The sequence below is a fragment of the Macaca mulatta genome, chromosome 4 (genome assembly GCF_049350105.2).
Source record: "Macaca mulatta isolate MMU2019108-1 chromosome 4, T2T-MMU8v2.0, whole genome shotgun sequence".
In the NCBI taxonomy this organism is placed as follows: Eukaryota; Metazoa; Chordata; class Mammalia; order Primates; family Cercopithecidae; genus Macaca; species Macaca mulatta.
In genome coordinates, this window is record NC_133409.1 from 147,324,277 (window position 1) to 147,352,078 (window position 27,802).

The following is a 27,802-nucleotide window of genomic DNA, read 5'->3' on the forward strand; positions in this document are numbered from 1 at the left end:
TTTAAACACGCTCTGCAAAGCAGTGACTTTGAAAAGTTTATTGTCTCTTAAGAGAGACACAAGCAAGAAAGGTGACACTTCATTTTAATTGCACATGTGACACAAGTCACACGAGAAACTTGGAAGGATGGCCTCCTTGTTCCACAAAGTCAGCAAGGAGTTCCTTCTTCTATCCTGCCAAGGACAATTATCTTCAGGATAAACATAGCAGTTATATCCAATGTTGCTCTTCTCACTATTCTGTTCTAAGCCCTTCTGTTTCTTGTCCGCAATTTGAATGCACACACACAATACCACACACACACACACACACACACAAATCCACAGGTTTCCCAAGAGCAATGACGAACTGTTTGAAACCTCCGTGTACATTTGCTCTAAGGATTGTTATTTTAAGTTATCGCTATCCTGGTCAAGCGAGGCACTGGCTCCCTCTCAATCTTCATAACAGAAAGGTGGATAGTGAACAGTACATGAATGAGTACAGTGTGAAACCGTCATTCCAATATGGACACAGACAGGACAGCCTGAGAAGCACACCGCCACAAAGTGGACAACACTACAAGAGTTCTCTGCTGTAATCAGGATGTGTTCATGAGGATTAACATATACATCATATTTTTACAAGCCTTATTTCTCCAGTGCCTTCACTATTATTTGGGTGGCCTTTATCTTACTTCATTCGACTTACTTTATTAGTGGCTTCTTAACACTTGAGCATTGATTGTTTCTGTTGCACAACTGTAAAGAAGGCACAAAACTGCTGAAACTCTATGAAAATGGCCTCCAGAGTCCACAATTCTGATTCTAAGGGTGAATCATTCAGCGTATTTACTCAGTGAGCAAAACAATCATCACAGTGCATGCTCCATGACAACAGGCACTGTGCCTGTCTTGTGCCCCCTTCCCAAGGAGCAAGCACACAGTAAGTACCTGGCACTATGGGGAGAGGGAAAAAGAAGAAGAAAGGCTACTGTGCTTTTCTAAACATCTTACAATGAATAAATAAGACCAAGTCCCTGTCCTAAAGGATGTCAGAGACATGAAAACAAAAAAGTATACTGTAAAGTGATGATGGATGAATGGAATGCCATTAGCAAGAAAAGGGACAGCAAGGGCATTGCAAACAGCAGGAAGAGTGTGGGATCACAGTGGAGCCTCCCTGATTTTTCAAAAAACAGACATTTCCCAGTTTTCCGCATTCCACATACAGAACCTTTCCTAGAAGACCATGCTCCTTTCTGCCTCTTCCACAGCCCCCCATCCCATCTTGCCATTTTAAATTGACATTCAGTGTTGAGCACAACTCCCTTCAGGGAACTTCTTCCTCACCTTCCCAGGCCGGGTCAGGCTCTTCAAGAACTTCCTGTAGAACTCCTTGTACTTTGCCTTCATTACAACAAGCTCAGTTTAGAGCTCTGCATTTTTCATTACTTGATTGCCTTTCTCACTGGACAACAAGCAACTCAGGGGCAAATTCAAATATGTTTTGTTTACCATTATATCCTCGCCACCAATTAAGCATTGCACCTGGCACATGCTGAGAACTCAACAGGTAAGAAAAATCTACACCTAAAGGCATGAGGAGAACTATTTAAGACGTGTCAAAGTTATTGTTTTTAAATGACAGAAACTACTTATAAGAACTTAGGCCAGGGCAAGGTGGCTCACGCCTGTAATTCCAGCACTTTGGGAGGCCAAGGCGGGTGGATCACCTGAAGTCAGGAGTTTGAGACCAGCCTGGTCAACAAGGAGAAACCCATCTCTACTAAAAATACAAAAGTTAGCTGGGTGTGGTGGTACGGGCCTATAATCCCAGTTACTCAGGAGGCTGAGGCAGGAGAATCACTTGAACCCGGGAGGTGGAGGTTACAATAAGCTGAGATCATGCCACTGCACTCCAGCCTGGGTGACAGAGTAAGACTCCGTCTCTGAAAATAAATAAATAAATAAAAAGAACTTAAATATCTTCTTCAAAGCGATTTCTTGGGTAAACAATACTGCACAAATATTTAGTAAAATTTGTACAGACTCATATCACTTTAAGACATGTTACCTAGAAAGAAAAAGCAAAGTTTCTTCTGTGATTTAGCGAGTGAGTGAGTGTGTATTTGTCTATCTGTCAAAGAGTTTTTAAGAATGATTTGCTCCCTGGCTTGTCAAAGTCCAGAGGCCTAGCTTAATTGGGCTGAGGTAGGAAGGAAAGCTGCCTTAATCAGTCACAGTTTTGGGGGCACAGATGCCTCCCTCATTAGGGAAATAATAAATACTGGCTAATATTTGTCGTCCCACAATTATTAATAGCATCCTGGCCTGAAAAATACAGTATATGGTCATTTTACTGGATCCAGACTTTCAGACTCCTTTCTTGCAACTTTGCATCTAAAAAGCCTAGAAATAATAGCTAACATTGATTAAATGTTTACTAGGGGCCAAATATTCTTTAAGTGGATTAGATAACCCACTATTTACTTCTCATAAGAACTCTATAAGGAAACCCTAGGAAATTGACAAGTATGGACAGAAATAACTTACCTAGGGTCACAGAGCCAGAAAGGGTGACATTGGATTTAACTCAAAATCTTCACCAGCATGTCATACAGCTTCTTGAGAAATGGCTTTTCCCTCGCTGTTTTTCCCATTCCTGAATAAGGTGAATTCCCACAACTCATATTCTTTCATTTCCGCCCTGCCTCACATTCCCCACTCCTCATTCATCCTGTCTTGCCTTTTCTTTCTCTCCAGGGTCCCAGGAAACCAATAAAGAATACTGAGAGAGGTGTGATGTTCCAGGTAGGAAATGAGTCCCAGAGGGACATGAGTAGAGGTAGTTAACTGAGACACTTCCATTAACATTTTCAGAAATCCAATTAGCTGACTAAGTCTGTTACTTAAGTATTGAAAGTATTGCTACAAACTGACTGAATTCATTTAATCTTAATATTTGAGATGATTATTTTGTTGTTTTGAGGACATTAAAATGACAAGAATTTTCAATATAGAAATTAATAATACACGTAAAAGGGATAAACGTCTCAAATGAAATTTATTATCAGAGTCTAGGTACTACATACACCACATATATTTCCTAAAAGTCCCAAAGCACCACAGACAAAAACAGTATTCCACATGTGGTTTATATGTAAGCTGAATGTCAAAGATCTAAAATTGTTTTCATATATGCAACTGACACGTATGAATCCTGGACTTGACACATATTAGCTGCAAAGTCTCTAATAAATCATGTAACCTCTATGTAAAATGGAAATATTACCTGCCCTATCCCCACCCTTAGAGGATCATTTTATGGAACAAATGGGATAATGTATGTAAAAAAGTTATAAACTGGAATTTAAAATATAAATATAATTTATAATATAAAGTAATGAATATAATTTAAAATATAAAATATAAATTACTTCCAGTTTACAATTTTTGTAAATATCATCTAAAATGAGGCAAGGCATTCTAAAGACTGAGACCAGGGTATGCGTGCTGACATGAAAAACACTGAAGATCTACGATGTGGAAAATGCACCTGCATAACAGTATGTACAGTGTGATCTCATTTCTGTAGGAACAGAGTATTTTTCTAAGCTTATACTAACATATGGAAGGCTACATACCAAGCTTTGAAGACAAATTAGTTCTGGAGGTGAGGCATATATTACTTTTGTAATAAAACACACGCTGGCAAAGACTCTGCTTGACCAAACTTCAGTCAGGCTCCTCAAAGCCCTCTAAGGGCCTGACCTTGCCTCCACGCCACCTCACCTTTTATCTTTCACCTGCCCAGCCTGGTTTTAGCAAGAATCCCGCTAAGTAAGTTTGAGTCCCCGCAAACAGCCTCACCCACCACCTACCCCTATCCTTGATATCTGATCAGGTTCCTCATCCTCCACTGTTGATGTCTAAGTCTTTGGCCTGCCTTCAGCAAGAATCCCGTAGGTCAGTTTAGCCAGAATCCCCCTACCCTCGATGTTTCCTTTAAGTCACTTTCCACCCACTGACCCCTTCGCCTTGCTCCTTGGCTATCAATCCCCACTTGCCCTTGTCATATTTGGAGTTAAGCTGGATCTCTCTCTCTTATTGCAATAGTCTTGAAAAACATCTTCCTGGCCGGGTGCGGTGGCTCACGCCTGTAATCCCAGCACTTTGGGAGGCTGAGGCGGGCAGATCACCTGAGGTCAGGAGTTCAAGACCAGCCCAACCAACATGGTGAAACCCCGTCTCTACTAAAAATACAAAAATTAGCTGGGCGTGGTGGCGGGCGCCTGTAATCCCAGCTACTTGAGGGAGGCTGAGGCAGGAGAATCGCTTGAACCAGGGAGATGGAGGTTCCAATAAGCTGAGATCGAGCGACTGCACTCTAGCCTCAGCAACAGAGCGAGTCTCTATCTCAAAAAAAAAAGAAAAAAGAAAAAAATCTTCCTTACCTTTTTTTGTTTGTTTGTTTTAAGAGACAGAGTCTCACTCTGTCACCCAGGTTAGGGTGCAGTAGCATAATCATAGCTCACTGTAACCTCAAGCTCCTGGGTTTAAGGACTGAACCATTTTAAGAAGTGTCAGAAGCAATTTTTTATTTAACAACATACGCACAAACACTTTTTAAAAGTGAAGACAGATCTAGTCCAGAGAGAGAAAGGGTTCCGGTTATGAGATTTAAGAATCCTTTTAAGACGGAGTTCTGGAGAAAATTTATTTCTGGGTTTGGCCTCCTTTATAAAAAGCTTCCTGTGGTCCTTGATTTTTCCAGCCTCTAGAGGATGAACATCAATTACTCCCCACTGCTTCTGAATGGAGCTCTTCAATTACAGAGGCTAAGAACAAGCTTGCCCACACAACTTCAGTACCCATCCCCAGGGGAAGGAACCAAATGGCTCAGTGATCTCAAAGGCCAATGGACTTTACAAGACATTGTACGACTTGTACCTAACAGTTATGTACCCCAACCTAAACCAGCCATGGCTGAGGTTAGGGGAAATGAATGGGTCAATTTGAGGGTTACCAAATCCCAGATATTTATTTTGTATCCTAAAACAGCTCATAAATTTGTCCCTTCCTCTCTAAGTCACTGCTTTACTCTTGAAATAACTTCCAAATGAGCTTGACTGCCTCAAGTCTCTTCCTCCATGGAAAAAAAAAAACAACAAAAAAAACATTATCTATGATGCTGTCACTATTCTACTTTTTAAATGCTAACTAATCAGGTTTTCCTTCTACTTAAGAGCTTTAGAACTCTCTCTTACCAATGGGGAAAAACTTCTTAGCCTGACATGCAGTAAAGACCTCCCCATCTAACCCCAGGTACCTTTCTGGCTCCATCACCCTCCCCACTCTTATTATACCTTGGGTGTCAGCTATGCACCATCCATCTCTTGGTACATGCTGTTCTCTCTGCTTTCCCCCATCTTACTCTTTGTGAAATCTCAAGCATTCTTCAAAGCCCCACTGAGTTAACTATCACAGCTCTTCTTTAAAGACTCCTACTTAAAACATCTACAATACTACGTTTTCTTTGTTTACAACAAGCTTGTTTCCTTTATCAGAAACATCCTTGTCTTATTCATCTCACTAACCCCATGCCTAAAACCATCTTGTCCAAAACATTTACAGATGAGGAAACAGACACAGTGAGGAGAAAGGACACTGAATGGTTGAGCCAGACTGTAACCAAGGCCTCCTGTCTCCCAGTGAAATGTTCTTGTCACTACACCATGCCCAGGATAAATCCTCTTGACTTCCTTGGATGACACTTGTCCTCAGCTCTTCTCTGATCATCTTCCCTGCCCACTTCTCTTTATGAAGTGACCTACCAAGAGCCCTGAACATTCAGTCCACCAGACAGATAAACAAAACAGTTGTTTTGTTTACGTGTCACAGCTCAGAATCATTTTCATATTGGGTAAGTCTCTAAATCTGGGTGTGAGGAATGGTTTTTGGTAATCTTGAAGTTAGATGAAAGGAATGGGGGTGAGGTTACGTTTACAGGGTTTTTGCAAAGGACGCTAGAGTACTTTGAGGGGACTGATGAACAGCAAGTAACCCCTCAACTGGGGCTAAGCTCAGGCCTGCCTGGCACTTAATCCATGGCAAAGACTTCTTACTCAAATGTCATTATTTACTTTGAATCAAGAGAGCCAGGATATGAGGAGCTACCCGCTTCTCAATCCTTTTACTGGCCACCTCCTCTCTGCTTTAGTTCTATGTAGCCAAAGTGACTTCCCCAAGTGGATTCTTTCTTTTCTAAAAGTTATATTCAGTCCTTGAGGGAGACATTTTATTTCTGAAAATATATACTTATAGGTTATACAGATCAAATTTTGCTGCCTTAAAGCTTTTCTGCTTAAACTAATTTTTAAAAAGTTGTTTCTCCATAATTTAGTAACAAGCGCTGTAGCCACTTAGTTGCAACTTGTTAGTGAAAATAGTGAACAAAGCACATTACTTTGGAACATTAAAAAAAAAAAAAAAAAAAAAAAAACCTTCAATTTTAACTACGTCCAGGTTTTTCTCACTTTCTTTTGTCTCTAATTGTAATATGTTTAAATTTAGTTTAATCCCAGAGCCTGTCTCAGGACCTCTACTGAGATATGTATTTAATCAACCTCCCAAATCTGCTATATTTGCCAAATTCTTTTTCTGGTTTTCTCAAAAGGCACCCAATACCCTGTCCTTGGAGTAGTTCTAAAAATAACTACTCACTTGAGATGACTAAGAACCTAGAAAAACACCTAGCTAAAAGGCAATGCGATGGATGCTGCTACGTGTAACATCTCCCAACTGAGGAGTAAGAGACTTGACCCTGAGGGCAGAAAGGAAACCGGTTCTCAAACTAGAGGGCTTTTCCATAAACAGCTTTTTGCTTTCCAGATTTTAAATTTACAAGAGACAGCCACTTACAACAATCAAAATTCTATATGGGAAGAAATACAGCTTCATGTATCACAGAACAAGAGGAAAGTCCTATCACCTCCTAATGGCTTGATGGATGAAAAAATTCAGAGATTCTTTAATGAGTCTAATAGATATTGTATTTCAGAAGCACAAGAGACTCAACAGAGAGTCTACTATGTACAAGCTGAGCGTGGTGGCTCACGTCTGTAATTCCAGCACTTTGGGAGGCCAAGGCAGGCAGATCACTTCAGGCCAGGAGTTCAAGACCAGCCTGCCCAACATAGTGAAACTCCATCTCTACTAAAACTACAAAAATTAGTCAGGCATGGTGGCATATGCCTGTAGTCCCAAGCTACTAGGGAGGCTGAGACAGGAGAATCACTTGAACCCGCGAGGCGGAGTTTGCAGTGAGCTGAGATGGCGCCACTGCACTCCAGCCTGGATGACACAGCGAGACACCATCTCAAAAAAAAAAAAAGAAAAAAAGAGAGAGGTCTGAACAGATACCTCCCCAAAGAAGATGTATAGGTGGCAAATAAGCATATAAAAAGATACTCAATATCAAATTCAAATGTCATTTATGGAAATGCAAGTTAAAACTATAATAAGATACCACTAAATATCTGTTTGAATGGCAAAAATTCAAAACATAACACCCAACGACAGTGAAGATACGGCATAACAGGAACTCTCATTCATTGCTGGATGGGTGTACAAAATTATATAATTATATGTCCACTTTTTTTTTTTGAGACAGAGTCTTACTCTGTCACCCAGGCTGGAGTGCAGTGACATGATCTCAGCTCACTGCAAATTCTGCCTCCCGGGTTCACACCGTTCTCCTCAGCCTCCCGAGTAGCTGGGACTACAGGCGCCCACCACCACGCCTGGCTAATTTTGTTTTTGTATTTTTAGTAGAGATGGGGTTTCACCATGTTAGCCAGGATGGTCTTGATCTCCTGATTTCATGATCCGCCTGCCTCAGCCTCCCAAAGTGTTGGGATTACAGGCGTGAGCCACCGCGCCCAGCCTATATGTCCACTTTAAAAGACAGTTTGGCAGTTTCTTACAAAGCTAAATATACGCTTACCATATGGTTCAGTAATCGTGCTCCTGGGTATTTACCCAAATGAGCTTATGTCTACACCAAAACTTGCACACAAATGTTTATAGCAGCTCTATTCATAACTGCCAAAACTTGGAAGCAACCAAGATGTCCTGCATACAATGGGCTTATTATCCAGGGATAAAAAGAAATAAAGTGTCAAAGCTACAAAAAGACTTCCAGAAATCTTAAATGCATATTGTTAGGTGAAAGAAGCCAGGATGGAAAGGCTCCATACTGTATGATTCCAACTAGATATTTCAGTAAAAGCAAAACTATAGAGACGGTAAAAAGATCAGTGCCTGCCATGGGATCGGTGGGTAGGGAAGACAGGTGAATAGATGGAGCACAGGGCATTCTTTGGGCAGTGAAATTATTCTGTATGATATAACACTATAATGGTGGATATATGACATTACGTATTTGTCATAATCCATAGAACTATATAACACAGAGTGAGCCCTAATGAACTTTAGTTAGTAACATATCAATATTGGCTCATCAATTATAACAAAGGTACCACACATTAAAGATGTTAGTATCACACAGGCAAGGTGTTAATAATAATAGGGGAAACTGTGTGAGTGGGAGGGAGAAGAAGTATACGGGAATTCTTTGTACTTTTCGAGCAATTTTTCTGTAAAACTAAAACTGCTGTAGGCTGGATGCAGTGGCTCACACCTGTAATCCCAGCATTTTGGGAGGCCAAGGCAGGATGATCACTTGAACCCAAGAGTTTAAGACCAGCCTGGGCAAAGGAACAAGACCGCATATCAAAATTAGCTGGGTATGGTGATGCACACCTATATTCCTAGCTACTTGGGAGGCCGAGGTGGGAGTAGGCCCTGAGCCTAGGAGTTAAAGGTCATAGTGAGCTGTGGCTGTACTACTACACTCCAGTCTGGCCAACAGAGGCAGACCTTCTAAGAAAAGAAACAGGGGAGGGGATGGGAGGGGAGGGGAAGGGAGGGGGGAAGTCAGGAGGAGATGGGAGGGGTAAAAGAAAAGAAACAGCAACATCAACAAATACAACTCTAAAAAAATCAAGTCTAGGCTAGGCGTGGTGGCTCATGCCTGTAATCCCAGCACTTTGGGAGGCCGAGGCAGGTGGATCACGAGGTCAGGAGATTGAGACCATCCTGGCTAACACAGTGAAACCCCGTCTTTACTAAAAATACAAAAAATTAGACAGGCGTGGTGGCGGGCGCCTGTTGTCCCAGCTACTGGGGAGGCTGAGGCAGGAGAATGGCGGGAATCCAGGAGGCGGAGCTTGCAGTGAGCCAAGATCGCGCCACTGCACTCCAGCCTCGGTGACAGAGCGCGACTCCGTCTCAAAAAAAAAATAAAATAAATCAAGTCTATTTAAGAAATCTCACACTCCCTAAGAGTAAATATCAATGACAGAATTAAGTGTACAATACACAATTCAAAACACAGGAGAAAAAAAAAATCAGTATCAGGATGAAAAGAGACATGAATCAACAAGGTCAGCACAATTTACACATAAATCAAGATCCTAACTTTACATCCCCTGCCTGTAAGACCTCAGTTCTCAACTAAGGGACCAGTCTAAGAGAAGTGGGTGCATTCATACAAAATCAAACTCTCATAGAGCTCAAAGAAACTGTTAGCGATCATCCACCAAATCACTCACTCTTCAGATCTGGAGCATGAAACTTAAACATTGGAACTCCATCTTAGCTCCTAGAAGCCAGTAAATCACGCCATTTAAGCTACTAACCTCAAATCTAGACCTTAAACTCAAGTGAGTACCGAAGCTCTGGCTACTTGTGACGGCTGTTCACAGCAAACCTCCATTCCTCTGTCATACATTGCCAAGTTCACCAGTTGTTCTAGAGAGAGTTGGTAAAGTGGAGAAAATGTCCACTTCCTCGAAAGAAATAAGAGATGGCCAAGGTTTGGTCTAGTGCTCAAAAGAAACACAAGTAGTTTAACTGGGGAATCGTATGAGAAACTTCATCTGACTATTAAGCGATCCTCAAAAAACTATGACAGCAAATGAAACACAATAAGCCCCCAAAACTGAAGACAGTCAAAGCACTTTAAACCCCTCAGTATGCATAATCCTCAAGATTGCAACTAGGACAATGTTACTTTGAATCTAATACTTCGTAGGCTAATGATATTATTAACCTCTAATTAATAGCATCACCTCTAACAACTACAACCACATAGAGAACAGTTCCTAGAGGTGCTGGATCTCAGTATCATTTCCTCTGGCTCCAAACAGTACATCGTACATCGTCAGTCACATTCCCAGCGCAAGTCAGACCATGTCCCTCTCAGGTTTCCTAGCCCAGGTCGTATATTCTGCTGCTTTCTGACATCCCTGAAATGTTGACTAAAGTTATCCCCAAGGAATGTCAGGAGTGTTGACCATCAGAGAATCCAATGTACCCATTAATAGATTAAAGAAGAAAAGCCATATATTCCTTTCATTAGATTTTTTTAAACTGCTGATTCAACATTCATTAATTATAAAAACTCAATTAATGTCAAAATGTATTCAGTTTGGACTGGCGCAGTGGCTCATGCCTGTAATCCCAATACTTTGTGAGATCGAGGTGGGAGGATCACTTGACCCTAGGAGTTCAAGACCAGCCCAGGCAATGAAGGTAAATCCTATTTCTACAAAAATATTAAGCATTAGAGACACAAGAGAGGAAAAAAAAAAAGGGAAAAGCCAAGTTGTGGATTATGTATCATCATCAAAATAAAAATGGAACATATTTGTATAAGCATGGAAATAATCTAAAAAATATATACATAAAATTGTTAGGCCGGGCACAGTGGCTCACACCTGTAATTCCAACACTTTGGGAGGCCAAGGCAGACAGATCACAAGGTCAGGAGTTCAAGACCAGCCTGACCAACATGGTGAAACCCTGTCTCTACTAAAAATACAAAAATTATCTGGGCATGGTGGCCCCCGCCTGTAATCTCAGTTACTCAGGAGTCTGAGGCAGGAGAATCACTTGAACCCCGGAGGCGGAGGTTGCAATGAGCCAAGATGGTGCCACTACACTCCAGCCTGGGCAACAGAGCAAGACTCCACCTCAAAAAAAAAATTTTTTTTTTAGAGGGAGAGATACTACAGATTTTGACATTGACTTTTTTATCATGAGGATATACTATTTTAATTTTAATCTTTTTTTTTTGAGTTTCATCCTTGTTGCCTAGGCTGAAGTGCAATGGCACGATCTTAGCTCACTGCAACCTCCGCCTTCTGGGTTCAAGCAATTCTCCTGCCTCAGCCTCCCAAGTAGCTGGGATTACAGGTGCCTACCACCACACCCAGCTAATTTTTTTATTTTTAGTAGAGACAGGGTTTCACCAGGTTGTCTGGGCTGGTCTCGAACTCCTGACCTCAGGTGATCCATCCGCCTTGGCCTGCCAAAGTGCTGAGATTATAGGCATGAGCCAATATTTTAATAATTTTTAAATAATATTTTTGTCTTAGAAAAAAGTTAGACTCAATAGCACTACTAATCTTGGTTCACTTAATTTTGTATCAAACATATAGAAAAGATTATCTTACTAAGAATCATTAGAAAAAATATTTCTCCAGTATATGGACTGATGAAAATTAAATCATCTCTCATTTCTGTTTTTCTCCCAAATTCTCATCCTTGTTATGTGTGACACAAGCAGATTCCCACAGGTGCCTCAAGAACAAAGGTCATTCCAATTATATCGCCCTGAACACTCTGCACATTGGTTATGGACATTTTTCAACAGAAACAATGTAAAACATCACATTCCAGGTTTCCGGGTTCCATCTTCAGGTCAGTGAACTATATTAGTCAACACAGAGTGCTCCGCAAGATAAGGAATGTATAATTAATCTTTTCTTTATCTTCCGAATTTACCAGCAGTTGTTTTCCAAGGCTCACTATGTGGAATCTCAACTTCGGAGACACAATGTACTCATCAGACAGTGCAAAATACACTCTGTTTTTAAATCCATTGCTTATCTTGCAACTATTCTTGGCCTGAAAGACAAGTGAACAGTCTCTGAGAAGCTAACTCTGGAAATGAGAGTATTATAGGCCATCTAACCAGGACCAAGATGACCGAAATTCATTGTGCTCACACGACAGCGCTTCCCACAAAGCCACTGCCCACAATGGCTGGGAGCAGCAACCATATTTCTTAGATGAGCAGGATGTGAAAAAGCCACAGAAGCAGAAAATACTCCTGAAATCTTCAAGTCACTATTGTTGATTTTTGCACCATCATCTACTTTGCAGCTATTTCTAAGCAGAACAACCATTAACAAATACCAGGGGAATACTGCAAATGAAAAGCATTAAGTGTTCTTAGCATATTCTCAAATCTTTTTTTTTTCTTTTGAAGAAACAGGATCTCACTCTGTCATCTAGGCTGGAGTGCAGTGGCACGATCATAGTTCATTGTAACCTTGAACTCATGGGCTCAAGCAATCCAACCACCTCAGCCTCCCAAAGTGCTTGGATTACAGGCATGAGCCACTGTGCCTGGCCCCAAATACTTCTTATTTCCGATTACTTGAAAGCAAATAGCAGAAGGCAACTAATTACTTCACCATAGTGTATATTAAAGTATTGCTGAAACAAACTGCACTCATTCACAATAAAAATATTTACTGAATGCATACCACAACTAAGGTGCCTACTGAATCAACAAGATCTGCAGGCAAATTCCACAAACCTGATGAAATGCACAGGATCAAATTAAGTAAATTTACTGAGAAGACTTGTGAAATCACTCCAGTGAGGCTGCTGGAAAGGTTCCATTGCCCTGTCCACAGGAGGTGTGCATTCTGATCTGCTCCATCCTGTGAGGTAAAGGGCCTGACCCTGCAGGGAAGGGCTCCTAGGACAGCTGGGCTAGTGACCAGTCTGTAAGTGAATTGATTCCAGATGGTAAATGTTAGGGAGCTCATTTGGCTTTAGATCAAAATCCGCAACTGTCAGTCATTTTTATTGATAGTAAAAGTGGTATCTCTCCCTCCCTCCATCTGACTCTGTATTTCACTTTAATTATTTCAGAAACAATAAAGAAAGGTATTCTTTAATGGCTGCCTTATACCCCTTAAATGCTACCTCCAAAAGAGCCTAAAATCAGTGCTCTAAGCCTTATGTAATCTAAAATCAAATCTTTTTAGAAAATTCATAATTATTAGGACAGTCAAGTAATATTCGAATTTTGCAACTACTTACGAGACGAGTTTCAAAGAAATACTTGGGTTGGTTGGTTTGTTTTTCCGAGATGGAGAAACACACTCGCTCTGTTGCCCAGGCTGGAGTGCAGTGGTGCGATCTCAGCTCACTGTAACCTCCACCTCCCAGGTTTAAGCAATTCTCCTGTCTCAGCCTCTCGCGTAGCTGGGATTACAGGCGTGCGCCACCACACCTGGTTAATTTTTGTATTTTTTGTAGAGATGGGGTTTCACCATGTTGGCCTCTCTGGTCTTGAACTCCTGATTTCATGATCCACCTGCCTTGACCTCCCAATGTGCTGGGATTACAGGCAAGAGCCACCATGCCCGGCCCAGAAATACTTGTTTTATAAGACTTTCAAACTCAGAGATGAGAAAACAAACAAAAACAATGTGGGGACCACTGGGATATCCCAGAAATCAGAAAACAAATAAAACTTTAGTAAAAAATAAAAGTTCAAATGTGACCAAAATAGACATCTTGGGGGAGGGATGGAAGAATGAGTGTGTTCAGTTATGTGCATGGCACAGAGCCATGGCCATTAGTGGCACGTGACACACACACACACATTTATCCACTGAGGGGCAGAAGTCTATGTACACAAGGAACAGGCTGATTTGTGCCAGGGCCGGGGCAATGACACGGCCTCTTCCACAGAGCAATTTCACTCCATTCCTCAAAGGAGATGACAGCTGTCTTTGAGGAGGATATTGGAGACTCCTCCTGCTCTCTTATTCCAAAAAAGCCTAAATAAGATTGATTTTTTTAGGGCCAGTTGAATAGGCCTAAAAGGATTGTTCCCAATGTGCTTGATGCCTGAAATTCTTCTAAAGAAAACTCTTTTAAACTGCAATTAAAAATAAATGGCTTATAATGTGCTTTAAAATGGATGAGAAGTAATGCATTTGCTTTGGCTGCATTTTATTTAATTATGAATAAATGATGTATCAGACCCTTCCCAGCTTAGATGGAGGGAAAGAGAAAAGAACAGGTCAATAGGTGCCTTAAGTAGAAGAGAGGTCACTACAGAGGGACGTGTGGGGTGGGGTGGGAGAAGAAGATGTGGAAGCATCATTTTAAATCATATACTAGGAAATTCAATGACAAAACAAAGTGTCCATGATATAAACTGGACCAAGTTAGGCAGCAATAAATGCTATCAGGTAACTGACTTTGTCCTAATAAATTTTCCAACTATAGACACTGTAGACTGTTGTCAGATTAATTCTAATGCCAGAGTCTGATCATTACTTGCCCACTCCAAAACCTTCAGTGGCATCCTTCAATCTTGAGATGAGGTCAAAACAACCCAGTGAAGGATTTCATGCCTTGTGTGAACCAGCCGCAACTTTTTTTTTCTGATCTTACTATCTTTATCTCTCCTTTATACCCCACTGATTCACCAAAATTTAGCTATTCTCTAAACCAGCACAGTTTCTTCTGCCGTCCTCATCTCTTTCTCCCCACTGTCCCGTGCCTCAATCCTCCTCCTCCTTCAAAGGCCACAGCCTCCACAATAGCATGTCTGATCTTTCCACAGTAACAAGGCCCATTATATGCCGGGTGCTCCGCTAAGGGCCTTACCTACATTATATTGTTTATGCCTCACAATTACCCTGTGGAGTAGGTACTTATTATCCCCATTTACCAGATGAGGAAACAGTCTTAGAGAAGTAAAATAATCATCCAAGGGCCCTAAGATAATAAATTCTAAAACAGGATTTGAATCCAGGCATTCTTTTTTTAAAAAACTATACATAAATTTTTAAGATGGGGTCTCGCAATATTGTACAGCTGGTCTCAAACTCCTGGTCTCAAGGGATCCGCCTGCCCCTGCCTCCGAAAGTGCTGGGATTACAGGGTTGTGCCATTACGTCCCGTCAGAATCCAGGCATTCTGACTCGAGTCCAAAGCCATAATATCACTGTGCCTTTCAGCACTACATGTCCAAAAGGACTATCTTCTCTCCTCTGAATTCCCCTTGCATTTAGAGTAAAAATGATATAATATGTATGTATGTACAGGAATGTATACGGATGTATGTAACATGTATGTGTCTTTCTAGACTCTAAGCCTCTTGAGATCAAGGTTCACCCACATGAGATTCATCTTTGTATCTACTTGGTATCCAGCATAGTAGTGCCTTGCGCATAGTAGATACTGGATCAAATGTTTGCTGAATAGATGAAACTACATACCAGTTTCAAGCTTTATTTTGAAATAAAAGTAGTTTCTTATAGAATTTTAGCTCCCAATGAATTTGCTTATCTAGGTGTCATGGGGAATATATTTCACATGAATTATTAGCAAAGGGGCCATTCATCTTGTACATGTTGGAGATGGAGTGAATGAAAAGTGAGGGAACTGAATATCTTTGGGAGTTATCACCTACATTACAATGTATTAGAGACTTCTTGTAGGAATTAGAAACCCAGGGTTTGTTTAAAACTATGGTAGTACTTCGACCATTAAGGAAGGAAACATATTCTAAGCACTAAACATTCTCATAAAAGGCCTGGCAATGGAAGCAAATGAACTGTTGAAAGAAGACTGGACATGTTTCCCTCAGCCTGGGAGGAATATAGAAAATCTAAAGATAATGACCTCAGTACTATATCCTGAGCCATCAACAGTTGGAGGACCTTCACCAGCTTCTGCTTGACAGTCACAGACCTGAGTGTTCCCACCCACTACAAAGGCAAAAGAGGCCCTCCAAAGGCCCACCTCCACTGTGAGGACAGGCACAGTCAGTAACTTGCGCCCTCCAGAGTCTCTACCTCAGTGACAGTGGAGGTCTTTCTACTTCTGCTGCTGCCCTAGCCTGAATTTCTCCACTGAAGGTAAGAGCTGGTTGGCATAATACGTACTCTTTCAATGCACACGGCAGATTAGGGGGTTCTCTGCACTCTAAAACAAGTTCCTGAAATTCCCTTACCAGCAACTAGGGACATGCTAATATCACCACTTCACCAGGAGAGAGTATTTTAAATAAGTAATTTGCACCTTCTTTCTTTCAAGGTTCTCCTCATGCAGCTGGCAGCTTAACATGTTAAGTACCAATGAAGCTTTTAATATTATAAAGTTGTTGTGTATTTTATCCACTGGGCCTTTAGCAATATATTAATTTAAATGTTATGCCTTCAGCATTTGGTTTAAAATTGGAAACAACTAAAGCTACCGGAAAGAGAGCCCAAATATTTTAAGCAGTTCCCTTTCTCATATTTCAAGTACAGATGACAAAGCCCAACAATATCAGCAAGTCCTAGCTCTGCATAAATCTCATCTCAGCAATTTTTAATGCAAACTAACACCAGGGCAGTCCCAATTTTGATGCTGAAGATGGGCATTAAAAAATGTAAACCAGCCAGGCCAAGTGGATCGCCTATAATCCCAGCATTTTGGGAGGTTGAGGTGGAAGGAATGCTTGAGCCCAGGAGTTCGAGACCAACCTGGGAAATTTTAAAAATTAGCTGGGTGTGGCAGTGTAGTCCCAGCTACTCAGGAGGCTAAGGTGGGAGGATGGCTTGAGCCCAGGCGTTGGAGGTTCCAGTGAACTATGACCACACCACTGCACTCCAGCCTAAGCGACACATCAAGAACCTGTCTTTAAAAAACAAGAGGAAACCAGCCGATCACTGTCCAGAAGAATGAAAACAGAGTTAAATCTCCTAAGCATGTCCAACAGACAAAACTCAAAATGATTTTCTTATATTAGAGTAAATATGAATGGCTTCACATGGCCACTCTTCTAAGAAGGAAAATAAAAACAAATGAAAGAAGACACCTGAACAATCCAATGTTTGAAATAACTAGAAAAAGTGACCCACAACAGTCTTATAAAATAAAATGGGAAGGAAAAGGAGAAAAATAGGCTGGGGGTGGGGTGGGAGGTGAAGAGAGGGGAATAAGACTAGATTGTTTTAGCTGAGATGTCGACAGGTTCTTGGCCTTAGCCAAAAGAAACAGGTTTCACATGTGTAAGAGCAAGGGAAGCTTGGGTCAGAGCCAACCTGTCACGACGCCCACTTTCCAACACTTACTATGAAGCAAAGTTGCAAGGATTTCTTTTTCTTGCATGAGGTTCCAGGGAAAGGGATGTAGGCACGACCCCTGAATGATATGTAACTGCAAATGAGAAAATTGACAATAACCAGACAGGGTCCTAGAGTAATGCCAAAATAATTTAAAGCTAACCAAGCTCTTGGCAAGTTCAAAAGACTTCAGTGACTAAAAAACCAATTTCACCTAGTGTTATAAAGTACCTGGGGGTGGCCGGGCACGGTGGCTCACACCTGTAATCCCAGCACTTTGGGAGGCCGAGGCGGGCAGATCACAAGGTCAGGAGATGGAGACCATCCTGGCTAACACAGTGAAACCACATCTCTACTAAAAATACAAAAAAATTAGCCAGGTGTGGTGGCAGGCGCCTGTAGTCCCAGCTACTTAGGAGGCTGCAGCAGGGGAATGGCGTGAACCCAGGGTGCAGAGCTTGCAGTGAGCCAAGATTGGGCCACTGCACTCCAGCCTGGGCGACAGAGTGAGACTCTGTCTCAAAAAAAATAAAATAAAATAAAACAAAATAATAAATAAAGTACCTGGGGAACTAAATTGAGGGCTTCCTTCCACATCACTTCTCTGGAAAATGCTTTAATTTGTATGGAGTATAAGAGAAAAAACAAAGCTTTTAATTCTCCAATATGTACAGTTATCTGGTTGGTTCTTCCATTCTTCTCCTTTCTCCAATTCAGTCCTCCTAACATCATGGTATGCTGCTTTAGGTCCACAATTTTTGGAACAGCAGCCCTAAAATATCAGCTATTGACTCATATTCAAAGAAAACCACAAGACTCTCAAATAAAAATAATGTTTAATTGCATTAATTCCCTCTAATTTGTCAGTATTTTTTCAAAGGCATTAGCCCTGACAATTGTTTTGGAAGATGTCAGTCAAAGCCACAAAAGGGTTGGAAGAAACTAGAACACTGGTATGCTATCCAAGGAAGTCAGCTGTTTGAAGGAAGGGCAGTCGCTTCCAAAACACTGTTACGGTTTTTCCATGTATAAATTTATATCCAAACAGCCTTTTCCCTTTGGGAGGCTGAGGCGGGCAGATCACGTAAGGTAAGGAGTTCGTGACCAGCCTGACCAACATGGAGAAACCCCGTCTCTACTAAAAATACAAAATTAGCCGGACGTGGTGGCGCATGCCTGTAATCCCAGGTACTCGGGAGGCTGAGGCAGGAGAATTGCTTGAACCCGGGAGGCAGTGGCTGACATGAGCTGAGATCGTGCCATTGCACTCCAGCCTGGGCAACAAGAGTGAAACTCTGTCTCAAAAACAAAACAAAACAAAACAGCCTTTTTTCCATCATTCTATGCATTTAAAATCTTTCTATGCTTCCATTACTAATAGCAGGTGTCAAAAAAAAATCTATTTCGCCAATGACATTTAGTCCACAAAAGTAGTGATAGAATGATCACAGACATAAATTTAAATTCCAGACTGCCAAATAAAACTTCCAAAGAGGAACTAGTCATACAACTCAACAATAAAAAGGCAAGTAACTCAATTCAAATATGTCCAAATGATTTGAAAAGTCACCTTTCCAAAGAAGATACACAAATGGCTAAGCAGCACAGAAAAAGATGTTCAATAGTAATAGTCATGAGGGAAAGACAAATCTAAAATCACTTTATACCCACTAGGATGGCTAAAATAAAATGGACAATAACAAATGTCAGTGAGGATGTGGAGAAATTGGAACACTCATACATTTCTGGTGGGATTGTAAAATGATACAGCTGCTTTGAAAAACAATATAGCAGGTCCTCAAAAAGTTAAACAGAGAGTTACCATATACTCAGCAATTCACTCCAAGATAAGTGAAAGCATATGGCTACACAAAACTTTATATATGGATGTTCAAAGTAGCATCATTCACAAAAACCAAAACATGGAAACAACACAAATTTCCATTAACTGATGAATAGATGAACAACATATGGTATACTCATACAATGGAATATTATTTGGCAATAAAAAAGAAGTACTGCTGGGCATGGTGGCTCACGCCTGTAATCCCAGCACTTTGGGAGGTTGAGGTGGATAGATCACTTGAGGTCAGGAGTTTGAGACCAGCCTGGCCAACATGGTGAAACCTCATCTCTGCTAAAAATACAAAAATTAGCCAGGTGTGGTGGTGCACGCTTGTAATCCCAGCTACTGAGGAGGCTGAGGCAGGAGAATCTCTTGAACCTGGGAGGTGGAGGTTGCGGTGAGCCAAGATCGCACCACTGCACTCCAGATACTCAGGAGGATCGCCTGAGGTCAGGAGTTCGAGACCAGCCTAGCCAACATGGTGAAACCCTGTCTCTATTAAAAATACAAATAGCCAGGCATGGTGGTGGGCGCCTGTAATCCCAGTTACTTGGCAGGCTGAGGCAGGAGAATTGCTTGAACCCAAGAGGTGGAAGCTGCAGTGGGCCAAGACATGCGCCACTATACTCCAGCCTGGGCAACAGAGCCAGATTCCATCTCAAAACAACAAACAAACAAAAAACAATATGGTTAAAAGAGGAAAATTACTCTGTCCAAGGCAGATGTGAGGCTCAAACTGAAGTCAGGCTTACTCCTGTGCCAGGTCCTCCAATTTCTGTATCTTGAAATTTGTCAGAACTACCTCAAGGCCATCCAACTGGCCATTGACCACTGACCTCAGCCCCTAACAGTCCACCCCATCCCTTCTCTAGAGGCTATCAACTATTTTAAGGCAAATCTCTCTTGTATCTGTAATATATGCTCACTAAATTTTGAATACTGAAAGGAATAATCACACATTTATTAATCTACTATTTTGTACCTCTTACTCACCAACTTTCCTGCCCTTTAGATCTCTGGAAGTATCCTTCACAGAAAGGGGTGTTATTTAATGAGCCAACCTATGTGTTCATCTGGGCCTGAATTTTCCCAGACTTGCACCTAGATTATATAGGGTATCCTCCATGAAGCAAAGAGTGCTACACAAACTGGGCTTCCTCCCTTGCCCTAGACTGGCTGGAAGAAAAAGTACATCAATTTCCCTCGTCTAACCATTTTGAGTCCCCCAGCTTTTTGAAGTTTTAAAAACCATATAAGATTGTGGCTCCATGAAGTAATGCCATATGTAGGGAGTAAAAAAAGCAGATGGGGAGAGAGTAGGGGTCCTCTATGCAAAAATAAAACTTGCTTCTGAGAACTCTCAAAGCTAAGAAGGCAGAAACGGTCCAATATTGAAAACAGCCTTAGGCTGGGCGCGGTGGCCCACTCCTATAATCCCAGCACTTTGGGAGGCCGAGGTGGGTGGATCACCTGAGGTCAGGAGTTCGAGATCAGCCTGGCCAACATAGTAAAATCTCATCTCTACTAAAAAATACAAAAATTAGCCAGGTGTGGTGGCAAGTGCCTGTAATCCCAGCTACTCAGGAGTCTGAGGCAGGAGAATCGCTTGAGCCTGGGAGGTGAAGGTTGCAGTGAGCTGACATTGCACCACTGTACTCCAGCCTGGGTGACAGATTGAGACACTTTCTCAAAAAAAAAAAAAAAAAAGAAAGAAAAGAAAACAGCCTTGGGATGCCGAGGCGGGGGGATCGCCTGAGGTCGGGAGTTCGTGATCAGCCTGACCAACATGGAGAAACCCCATTTCTACTAAAAATACAAAATGAGCCGGACCTGGTGACACGTGCCTGTAATCCCAGCTACTCGGGAGGTTGAGGCAGGAGAATCGCTTGAACCCGGGGGGCGGAGGTTGCAGTGAGCCGAGATCACGCCACTGCACTCTAGCCTGGGCAACAAGAGTGACACTCCATCTCCCAAAAAAAAAAAAAAAAAAAGCCTTTTTGCAAGATAAAATTCTTCCCTCAACCCAAGTAACAAAGAAGTGTCATTTCTGATGAGCAGCTTACAAGCGAGGAAGGGGTCCCAGCTACATCAGTGGCTGTGGTAATAGAAATGAGGCAAGTTGATACTTCTTAGGAGATATAAAATTCCCAAGTTTACAAAAGTATAAATAATTTCCATGAGAGGAACTGCACAAAAACAGAGAAAATGGCTTTGTCAGAAACAAGCAGAACAGAGAGAAAAGATAAAGGGAGGAGGAGAGACAAACTAGAGCCCACCAGAGGACATTTCACTCAACCCTAATGCAACTCTATGTGGTAAACATTAGCATCCCTTTTTTACACAAAAAGCAACCTGGGATTTGGAAGAATAAGACAGCTTGTCCAGGTCACACACACAGAGAATGTGCAGCAGGGCCGAGTCTGAACCCCGTTCTGCTAAGGCTCCACAGCCTGGGCTGGCAGCACCACATAGACAATCCGTTCACCTTCCTTCCTGCTGAAGCTTCCTTCCCTCATTCCATCCCTCTGTGCTTCGTCCACTGACGTTGTTGGGCCTCCAAACACAGCCCAGGAGAGAGGTACCTACCACCTCTAAGTCCCCTCACAGTAAGGTAATGAGAAAAGAGTAAAGGTCAATATTAAAAACAAGATGATGAATATTCCAATAGACTTGGAGAGAGTTCAGAATCATTGGGAAATGATCACATTAGATGTGAAAACCTACTTCCTGTGCTGGAAACTACCCATTGGCATAACAGGAAGAAGACTAAAACCTTTTATTTAGTAAAATGGTCTTCTGGAATCCAAGGCGGAAGGTGTAACAGCTATCGATGAAAGATAACTGAAAAGAAAAATCCCATTCATGAATTTCAGATGTCATAGAGCCAGGACTATAGGGGAAATAAGTAAGACAGAAAGTAAGGCCTATGCAAGGGAGGATAGGAAGCAACAAAGCAAAAGAAAAGAAAAGAAAAGAAAAGAAAAGAAAAGAAAAGAAAAGAAAAGAAAAGAAAAGAAAGAGCAAGCGCGAGAGAGAGAGAAAGAAAGAAAAGAAAGAAGAGAGAGAAAGAGAGAAGGAAGGAAGAAGGAAGGAAGGAAGGGGGAAGGGGAGGAAGAGAAAGAAAGAGAGAGGGAAGGAAGGAAGGGAGGGAGGGAGGAAAGGGTAAGGGGAAGAAGAGAAAGAAAGAAGGAAGGAAGGAAGGAAGGAAGAGCAAGGAAAGAAAGGAAAGACAGACCTAATGGAAAAGGCACTTTTTAGGAGTGTGATTATGAATCTTCATAATTTGAAAGTCATGGTTAATCAGGATGGTCTTTACAATAAAAAGACAGGTAGAATATTTCAAAAGGATAAAGAAATAAGAACAAAAAATCTAAGCAAAGTGGCAGATAGCTAAGTATTCCAAATGACATTGATGTAAAACAAAACTGCTTACTAGAATAGATATCTGATGCCAAACTAGGCGCATGTGAACCACACAGGTGAACGGAAGGCAAGTCAAGTTCCCCACCTAGCATATCTGCAAATATGCTCGATAATGATGGGAGCTTTTCCAGGCAGATACTGCTAAACAGGGAAATCAAACATGGGTGGAATACATGTATTCATTCATCTATTATAATCTTATCAACTCCTACCATGCAAGGTACTTTTGCTTATAAGAGTCAAAAGTACAAAAAATGTAACCAAAAAGGACCAAATGAAACCATTACTACCACCACACACAAAAAAAGTACTGAAAGCCTGCTAGTACCAACAGTACTCATTCCTTACTCCATTCTAGATCTCATTCTAAGTGCTTTGTAGTAAAGCCCTTATGAAGATAGGCACTAGCATCTTCACTTTATAGAAGAGGTTGAATAACTAACCCCAAACCTCACAGCAGCTAAACATATACTTGCTCATTTTCCATAATATCTTTAATTCACAGATTTCTGAGAAACTGAGGCTTAAAGAGGTGAATAGACTTGCCCAAAGGTGCATAGCCAGTAAGTGGGCACAGCCAGTGTTCAAACCAGGTCCATGGGACTCAAAAAAGCACCTGCTCCCTCTTATGTTACCATGTGACTTTCCTAAAACAACTTCTTCAATAGAACTCAAAAGAGGAAACAGAAAATGCCACCTTGAAAATGGTGGCTCTGGCTAACTGAAGGGAGATGGTGAAACACAGTGAGTGAACAGAGACCCCAGACTCCCCTGCCAGGATTCAAATCCCAGCCACGCCAATAACCAGATGTGCAACTCTGGGCAAACTTAACCGTGCTGTGCCTCAGTTTCCTCATCTGCAAAATAGGGTAACAATCTACCCTCCTTATAGAGGTGGGCTGTGAAAACCAGAGATTAAATGGAAAGTATTAGAACAGTGTAGGACACAAAGCAGTGAGCAAAAAAGAAAAAAAAAAAAAAAGACTGCTCTAAAACTAATTGAGACAAAGCAAACATGGATAAGGTCCTTACCTCAATCCACCCTGCTGTGATAATGCTTTTACTTGTGAGTTTGGGCTAAAGCCTTGACCTGGGGGAAACCAGGGCTCTTTCTTATCGTAAAATTACAGCCTCCCGTGACAGAGTGCTCCTGACAGTGATTCCGAGCATGAAGCTCCAAGTCCTTTCAGAGGATCCTGTGAGGCCTGGGGCTCTAAAAGACTGCTGTCTTCTTCCACTGTGCTGCGTCTTCTAAGCAGAAGGGCTATGCAGAGATTGGAAACAGCAGAAGTCTGTGGTTCATGCATACAGAGATGGGAAGACAATATTCCCAATCTCCATCAAAGTTCACAGGCTTCCTGTGAAGGGAAAACAGGTTTGAAGCCCAAGTCCTACTGGACACTCTGGAAAGTCTGTGGCTCAAGAGGATCAGAGGGAGCTGGCAACAAGGTTGAACAGTAGCCACTAAGAAGCCAGTACTGCGTGTGGGGTACTGCATCAAGTAGACCTTGTGGAAAGTACACCCTGTAAATGAATAGGGAAAATGCCAGCCTTGCCTACTGCTCCTTGCCTACTGGGATTCAAACTGAAGCCCAAAAGAAGTAATCTCAGTTTGGAAAATGAGCTCCTCTTGGTTGTAAGGGATGGGTGAGGAACTGCTCTCCTGTTTATACTAAACCTTCCCTTAACCAGCTCCTCCTGCCCACTCTCCTCCCTCTGACCAGTTTTTCACACGGCCATTCACACAGGTTTAGAGGCTCAGGTCACCTTGCACTTGTCTCCCTTGCGCCTCCATCAGTCATCAAATCCTGTACATTACAGCACTGTTTCAAAACAATATCAAGACTTACACCTTCCTCTTTACACTCAAGCCTGTCACTGAGTCCAGCCCCAGTGAGGTAAACTATCAGAACGGCTTCCTGGCTGGCTTTCCGACTTGTGCCACTGCTCCTCACTTCAGCCCACCCTGAAAATCCACACTTGACTCATCTGCTTGAACTTCCAGTTCCTTTGGTCATTCCACAGCTCAGAAATCCCTAGTGGCCCAAACGAGCATCTGGTGCCCCTCTATAAAAACTAATCTTTAGTGCCCATTTATCAATATCCCTCACCTCCCATCCCCAAAATCACATACTCAATCCAATTTCGCATTACCCTAGTCAGTTTCCTTATAGAGTCTAGGACATAACAATTTCTTCTGCATCCTTATGCACATTGTCCCCTTGTGTGGAACACCATCTACTATTGTTCTCTCAGAGTCTGACTCAAATCTTCAACCCATTTCAAGCCCTACCAAGAAAGCCTTTCCTGACCACACATCCCTCAACTTACCTTCTCCATTTCTGAATTCCTCCAGCACTTATACTCTGCACCAGACCATTTTACATAATATGATTTAGTACTCTGTATATACCAGGTACCATTCAAAGTGTTCTACAATTATTTAATCCTTACAACTATCTGATGGAATTATTCTCATTTCACAAATGGACAAACTGAGGCACAGATAGGCTAACTGGCCCAAGGTCACATAGCAGGTAATTCTGGAGCCAGAATTCAACCTGGTGCCAGAGTCACACACCTAACCACTCTATAATTATAAAGTACTTCACACTGCACCATAATTAGCAGTGACTCAGTACCAGCATCCATGCTCCTGAGTCACTTATATTCCCCACAGCCAAGCCCCAAAGCTGCACACTATCTAATATTCCGTAACTGATGACAGGAAGCAAGCTCAAGCCCCCAATCGGGGACTGGCTCTGGTGCTCAGCAGCAGCTGAAAAAAGAGCTTTTCTCCTCCTGGAAGAGTGAGGGGCGCCCGTGTAACAACAAGGCTGCGATGAGCCATTGCACCTTTCAAATAACATGTACCTAATGTGAGTGTTCCAATATAAAAATCTACCTCAAGCACAGAGACAGAACACACTTTGTCTGTCTTTGTCTGCATACTTTGCACCTCAAAGTCCACAGCCCAAGGGTCAAGGATTCTACAATGAGAAATTGTTGTTTTAAGGTATTCAGATTAGCTGCATGCCAAGTCAGAAGGGGTCACCAAATACAAAAGTTTCCATTTTGGGAACTCTATGAATAAGAGAATCTGAAGGATTCTCTTTCTCCCTTAAACACATCCCATCACAGGCATGAATGGTACAGGGAAGCCTCAGATGGCCCTCACAGTTTCTCAGCCACCACAGGAAAGTTTCCCATGCTGCTGCCACCCAGAGAATGGAGGTTTGCCCCTGAAAGTCCAAGACCCCAGCATGCCCTGCCCTTCTCACAGGTGAGCATCCTTCACCTGTGTCCTCTGCAGGGTGGCACACTCATAGCTGGGAATGTCAAAGCTTCTTTACTATAATTTGTCACCATCAGAAAATACAAACCATACCAGAGAGAGAACTACACAAATCTGGTCCTATTTATAATTTTACTTCACGTTGGCCTAGGACAGGTTAACACATATAACAAGATCTGAGTCTTTTACAGCCTCCTCTCGTTTTACTTCCTAACTCAAATTCCATTCCTGATGAAAACTTCTCCAGACTCTCTAAAGGAGAGTGTGTCAACCTCGGCCTACTGACATCTTCAGTCAGATAATTCTTGGTCATGGGAGGCTGCCTTTGTGTGCTGTATGAAATTTACAGCACCCCTGGTCTCTATTCACTAGATGCCAGTAGCACCCCACTAAGTATGACAACCAAAAACATATCCGGACATCGCCAGTGTCCTGGGGTGACAAGGGGATGGGGAAGGTGCCAAAATTGCCCTCCCTGAGAATCACTGCTCCAAAATAACTAAAGAAAGCTCATTTGCGTCTGAATCTCAGAAAGTATCCCTCTCCGCACCCAGTATCAGACTAAAACCATTTTTCCCGCATATCCCATACACCAGTCTCAGGGTTCTATGGACAAAGTTTCCCTGAACTAGATTCTCCAGTTCCTGGCAAGGAGGCTCTTCCTCCATGTCTTGTCATCTAAGCCTCGTTCAGGCTTTCTCAGCTACTTCTCTAGAAAGGTTCTAAGTCGGCTACCCAGTTACCCCGGGTCCAACAGTTCACACTCCTCTCACATACAGAGCGTGTGAAGGCCTTTGCCCCAAGGCCCAATGACATGCTCATTTGCTGCTCATAGCCAGGGCCCACCCAGACTCTCCTTCCCCTTACCCTCGATGTCATCTGCCATAGAGGACTTGAGGAAAGCCATTCTATGGGCAGAGACTATGGGGAGGAATGACCCTACTTAAGGGAGAACACTGTACTAAAAGAGCATTTATAGAATGCCCAAAACAAAAAGATTTTTAATTAATCATTTACAGAAGATAGGAAGGAAAGAAAAAGCCTAATAAGATAGTCAAACCTGAGAAAAACAAGACGATAATATGAAACTATGGCTAATACAGACCAGTAAGGTGAACTAAGTCTCCATGTAAGTTAATTCAAGGAAGAAATATAAGAACACTTGAAAAGCCCAGTAGAAATAAATATTACAGCAACTATTGAGTTGCCTGTTTTAAAAAATTAGTCTTCAACAATAAAGAGACAAAAGATCTATATAATTAGGCAGGGGGAAAAAAGTCATAGTAGAGGCAATTAAGACTCCTGAAATCGGCCAGGCGTGGTGGCTCACGCCTACAATCCCAGCACTTTGGGAGGCCGAGGCAGGTGGATCACTCAAGCTCGGGGAGTCTGAGGTTGCAGTGAGCCAAGATTGCGCACTGCACTCCAGCCTGGGTGGCAGAGCAAGACCCTGTCTCAAAAAAGATTCAAAAAGGACTCCTGAAATCAGGAATCCTGAATATTCCGATGCTTGTTCTAATTTGTAAACAATGAATAAATACACTAACAGATTCCTCCATCTTTGTTTCTCCAGTCATTTTGTCTTCCTCCACCTCCTTTGTCATTTCAGACCGATTTTCTTGAAATGGCAGGAGCCACCGATTTGGAAATTGAAAAGCCCCTGTGCCAATAGTTGCCAAACCACCTACAGAAACAGTAGTGCTGCAGGGAAATGAGAAACTTAAACTAAACCAGTTACCCCAAAGAATATCTCCTTCAGATAGGGTTAAAGGCTGAGAAAAACAGGCAAATGCCTTTGTAGAAGCTTTTTGAAACACAGTTAGCTATGCTCACCACTGCAGAGGCTTTTGGAATAAAGAATGTATACAAATCTTCAACAGTTTTATGAGGACTATAATGACAACTGAGGGGTATAACATTCAGGTCTCTGGAACCTATAAATGCATAGTAACAAGAAACCTGAAGATAGTTGAAAGAAAAGCT

At 42.0% G+C, this 27,802-nt stretch overlaps 1 protein-coding gene and 1 long non-coding RNA gene across 10 annotated transcripts in view; both read right to left on the reverse strand.

The window, feature by feature from the left end:
• ANKS1A (ankyrin repeat and sterile alpha motif domain containing 1A) overlaps positions 1–27,802 on the reverse strand; it is a 196,190-nt gene that overhangs the window by 132,254 nt on the left and 36,134 nt on the right. The window lies entirely within an intron of this gene.
• On the reverse strand, positions 14,607–21,092 carry LOC144340421 (uncharacterized). Its single transcript, XR_013416528.1, has 3 exons — positions 20,898–21,092; positions 17,652–19,382; positions 14,607–15,051 (listed from the first exon to the last, which is right to left on the reverse strand). It is a non-coding gene; the product is annotated as an uncharacterized LOC144340421 (long non-coding RNA).